General features: G+C 40.6%; 1 protein-coding gene across 5 annotated transcripts in view; it reads right to left on the bottom strand.

Moving 5' to 3' along the window:
- The window catches only part of LOC106871315 (uncharacterized), a 399,672-nt gene that overhangs the window by 382,105 nt on the left and 11,712 nt on the right, over positions 1-5,855 (bottom strand). The gene's annotated exons all lie outside the window — the stretch shown is intronic.

The raw sequence follows: 5,855 nt of genomic DNA, 5'->3' as shown, positions 1-5,855 counted from the left end.
TATATATATATATATATATATATATACCACGACATACAAGGTAGTATCAAAATGTTCCTGGACTAGTTATGTTTAATAAAAAACAAACTTATTTATCTAAGTTTTAACGTCATTCTGCGCGACCATACACCGATCCTAGCGGTCCTGTCACTTTTGAAATCCGGTCGGGAAGTCGTTTTCCGTAAGCGAGTCAAGGACGTTCGGCGATTCGCTCTTGATCACGACAACGTTGTTAGAGCGGCGACTTTTGGGCTGCACTTTCATTTTGGGAAAGAGGCGAAAGTTCGCAGATGGTAGACCTGGTGAAGAGGGCGGGTGCGGAAGCGTTACAAATGTTGTTTTTAACGAGAAACTCACAAACGACGAGATACCGATGACAGGGTGCATTATGGTCATGAAGAATCCAGTTCTGCGCGCTCCGCATATCCGGTTGCTTTCGCCGAATGTCCATCCCCAAACACGTCAAAATGTTGCAGTAGAACACTTGAGTAACGGTCTAGCTCTGGGGGGATGAATTCCCGATGCACAATACCGCGTATGTCGAAAACAACGACGAGCATGTTCTTGACTGAGCTGCGGCTCTGTCGTGCCTTCTTCGGTCGTGGACATGAAGGGCTCTTCCATTGTGACGACTAATGCTTCGTCTGATGGTCGTACTTATAGACCCAACTCTCGTCTCGTCACCTGTGTCGATCCTCGACATGAAGGCTCTTTGTTCCATCTTCCTGTCCAGGACAAAAATGGCAGACTACAGCATGCAAGTGATCACAAAATCATTAATTTCACAATTTGCAAAGTAAACACAACGATATCATTCGGCACACTACCTCATGAAAGTCACTGCTAGCTCTCACCGTGCACGAATCCGTGTGCTTCCATCTGTTGGCGCGCTGCAGAACCAGTCCGGGAACTTTTTGATACTACTTCGTACCGTACAGAAATATGTAAACAAATACATGCACTATTTATGCCTCAGGTACACCATCCGAAAAAAATATATATGCATACATTCATACATACACATATACAAAGAACGCCTTTCTGTCCCCCACATTTACACCATAACCACGCACAGGCAACTATACACCTAATTGAACACCCACAGTTTCAAAAATATTCACAAGCACATATCCATGCTCTTAAATAGTTCCCCAAAACACATAATAGAGACAAATACAATCATATATATTATATACACATTCGTACGTACAAAGCTTAAGGAACATACACAACAAGATACATAATGACTTCTAATTTTGACACTAGGCCAGTAATTTTTGGAGAGGGGATGAGTCGATTACACCAACCCCAGTGTTCAACTGGTACTTATTTTATCGACTCCGAAAGGATGAAAGGTAAAGGCGACCTCGGCGGAATTTGAACTCAGAAAGTAGCGACGGACGAAATACTGCTAAGCATTTCGTCCGGCGCGCTAACGATTCTACCAGCTCGCCGCCTTAGCAAGATACATAATAGCACAGCGACTAAGAAGATTACATATACAAACAGTCGCACTCGCACATAGTTATAACATATATGCATATAAACATGACTACACACACAAGCTTACTTCCAAAACATCATAGCAACATCGTTACACAAATACAATTACACCAAAATACAATTAACACACAGGAACAGGCGCACGCTAAACTAAATAGCATCATACATACACATACCGACTCAACATAGCACACAGAGACGCATCTTCAAAGCCAATCACACACACACACACACATACACACATACACACACACACACACACACACACACACACACAGACACACACACACACACATTCATACATATGATGCTCTAGTAATTTGCACCTAAGCCCCAAAACAAGCAATAGCACAAATGGTGCTGAAAAATTCTTGACTTTAAGGGTCTCGCGAAAGGCCTGGTTGGAGGCCCAACCTTCAGTGTTCTTATAATCAGGGTTTAGAAAAACCGAAGAATCGCTGCAATAAGTGTGTGAATTTGAGAGGGGGAATACGTTGAATAATATCACAGTTAACTGATCCTCCTGCATTTTATTTTACACGAACCAAAGAACTATCAGCGCCCTTCGTATACCACATATAAAAATGCCATACATACATGCATACACCCATACGTACATACATAGTTGCTGTGAACTCTTACATGAGTATGACCATCATTGACAAATAATCGTATCCCAGATGGCTGTCAGCATTCTTCGTGATGAAATTTGAAGTCAATAACAGTTTACGCAACACTAAGACTCTCACATACGAAACCAAGTAGTCCAGAAGCGGCCAAGAACACAATCGCCAGCTTTGCAATGAAGCGCGTGTTATTTCGAAATTCTCTGCTTCTAGAGAGATGTCTAAGCAAAGACTAGGGGTCTGTCTCTATCTTTGCTGTTGGCTGAACTCTCCTGAGTTCATTCGCCCTTTTGGCAGGTTTTGTATTTATTTCATCCAGCAGAATGTCCAACGAAGACCCCCGTTCCTTACCAAGCAGGTTTGATAGAGTTGCTGGTTTACTTGCCGACAGCTTGAGCATAGGACCGGTCGTACTGGGTTACATGTTTCCAGCAGCAACCAGAGTGACATGATATGAATGTATATACACGAATACATGTTCTTCGTAACACTTTGAAACTACACCGATCAAAACGCAAAGTGACAGACATGTAGACACAATACATTAAAATATATAGCACCACTAGCTCTCTCTCTCTCTCTCTCACACACACACACACATACACACTCACTCACGCACGTACGCGCACAAAGGCAGGCATACACACAGACACTCATTCATACAACAGACACACTCGAAACAGCTCACTCTAAATTTAACAACACTCTGTACAATCAGTGTAGAGTTGCCTAAACGCCAGTACGAGTGAACAAAAACAAACGATACAAACACATCCCAAAAACACATACATACATACATACATGTATCTACACACACACACACACACACACACACACACACACACACACACACACACACTTATCCATACACACACACACACACACACACACACATATATACACACATTCTTTTTTATGTTACTCGTTTCAATCATTAACCTAAAGCCATTCTAGGACATATTCAAGGGATTAGACCTGTGGTTCTCAACTGGGGTCCATATGGCTCTCAGTGGTCCATATGGCCCTTAAGTGTTCATATGACCCTGAGGGGTCCATGTAAGAGTGTTAAAATTTATCTATAATAATTTGGTTACGCTTCTCAATACACAAACTATTTTTATATCTTAATACAATTATAATATCTATATAATTATAATATCTTAATACAATCAAATGGTTATAAGGATGGGTAGGGGGCAGTCAAGTAAAATAGAAATCGAAGGGATCAATAGATAAAAAAAAATAATTGAGAACCATTGGATTAGACGATCATATTGACCTCAGAAACATCATTCAGTTTGGTACTTACTTCATCGATATCTGTTTGCTGAACCGTTATTTTGCTGGACGTAAAACGACAATATTAACACCCAACATGATGTAAACGTAATCACAAGGACAGTCATACTTAGACACACCAACACAAATATTCACAGAAGCATGTTGCAATTGTATTTGGATAACTTTTTCCCTCCTAAATACTTATGTTTGCGTGTATATATGCAGGTACGTGTGTATATGAAGGTACGTGGACTAGTGGTTAAGCTTTTGGTTTCATGATCATGTGGTCATACGTTCGATTCATTGACTAAGCTGTGCCTTGTACTATTAAGCAAAAGAGCTTCATTTCACCTTGCTCGAAGCTACTCAAATGTAAACGAATACGAGGTGAGTGATGTTGAACCTTCTTCTCCTCCCAGTTATCAGAGAGAGAAAGAGAGAGTGGGCGAACCGTATGATCTTCCAGGTCTGTGACCAGAAATTTATACATATGAGTGCTGTAACCCTTTTATTTTGCCACCTTATCTGGCGTTCGTTAGAACTGAATTTATTTACATTTCACAGCAGGGATGAAAACATACATATTTACCACAAATACGCATCCGTAAGCTTATCTTAAATCTATGTTTATCCTAACACCATATAGTGATTCTGGTAATTAATAACTTCGCGTTGCCAACCAGAGTACTGTTACGTTGTTTACGTGAATCCATTTTAGTTCTATCTGAGATTGTTTCCTATAAATAGGTGACAGTTTGGAAAAAAAAATCTCTAAAATGTCGGATTGAATTCCTTTCAATATTTTTCCGGCTCACTATGCTCTGGGATGTTTCGAATATATACATATGTAACCCCCACCCCCACCCACATACATACATACATACATACATACACGGATAGATAGATAGATAGATAGATAGATAGAGAGAGAGAGAGACAGACAGACAGACAGACAGAGACAGAAAGAGAGAAGTAATGTCTGTCGCTACTTTAACATGGCTGTTCGGTAGGAACAGGGGCTATTTATTTTTATTTATGCGTCCTTTTAAAGCCTAGCAGGCTCATGGGCCCGGTTTCCCGGTTTCTATGGCGTATGTGTCCCCCCCCCACAAGCTGGACGAGACGCCAGTCCATCGCAGCGTTACTCAAGAAGCAGAAAGAAATAGTGAGAGAATGTTGGGGCGAAAGAGTACAACAGGGGTCGCCACCACCCCCTGCCGGAGCCTCGTGGAGCTTTTAGGCGTTTTCGCTCAATAAACACTCACAACGCCCGGTCTGGGAATCGAAACCACGATCGTCCGACCGCAAGTCCACTGCCCTAACCACTGGGCCATTGCGCCTCTACAGGAACAGGCGTTACTACCATTTTAACACCAGGAGGACGCCTCCTCCAGTTGGTTATTCAATGCAGTTTGCAAGCAGGGGCGTGAACCCCTACCACCTTCCAGTCACGAGACAACCAGGCCATATGCTTCTGCGCTCTTTGTGCTCATCCCCGATGGTAGATACTCGTCCGCTAGTGATAGAGGTAGTTCACTCCACCTTGCAATATATTGGAAATAAGTGACACCCAGTCACTGATCAGGCAACAAGCAAATTAGCTAAGCTAGCTAGCTAGATACATATTTTTCCGTGTTAATTGTAAACAAGGGAAAATACATCTATTTATATATTTATATATATATATATATATATATATATATATATATATATATATATATATATATATATATATATGTGTGTGTGTTATACACCTATATTTATACCTGTACAGGTATGACTGTCTGTCTGTATATTTATCTATGTACGCACACACTCGCGCAAACATATACGTATATGGATTTTGTTTATTTTACAGTACAAACACATTGAGTTAGACGAATGGTAGACACAAAACCATTAACTCACACAACACGTTCTCAATATAGTCACCGCCAACAACACATACAACATATAATCCTTATAATCACCGCTAACATTCTGTAGCCTTTACCTATGTTAATAGCAATTTCTAACATAAACACAAAGCACGATATATGGGAAAGGGGGTTTCAATCGACCTCAGTGCTTAACGGTACTTTATTTTATCCAACCCGAAAGGTTGAAAGGCAAAGTCGACCTCGGCAGCATTTGAACTCAGAACGGAAGAAATGCCGCTAAGCATTTTTCCCGGCGTGCTAACGATTCTGCCAGCTCACCGCCTTAGATAATTATTGAAATAATATTTATTTCATTATTTTAAAGCAGTTCGAATTTCTTCCTTATACATAAACTCGTCTACGAAGTTGTTAAGAATGCTAGAAATAGCATAGAGATAACTTTAAAAAGTGATTACACAATTTGTGTATCATTTAGTGACTACTAGAAAACCTCCCAGGGTGTGCTCTTCTAGGAAAATATAAATCAACACCAGCATAATTCTTATGAGGTTAAGCGACATATATA

This window comes from Octopus bimaculoides, chromosome 11, assembly GCF_001194135.2.
Source record: "Octopus bimaculoides isolate UCB-OBI-ISO-001 chromosome 11, ASM119413v2, whole genome shotgun sequence".
Classification (NCBI taxonomy): domain Eukaryota; kingdom Metazoa; phylum Mollusca; class Cephalopoda; order Octopoda; family Octopodidae; genus Octopus; species Octopus bimaculoides.
This window is presented reverse-complemented; position numbering and strand designations above follow the sequence as displayed.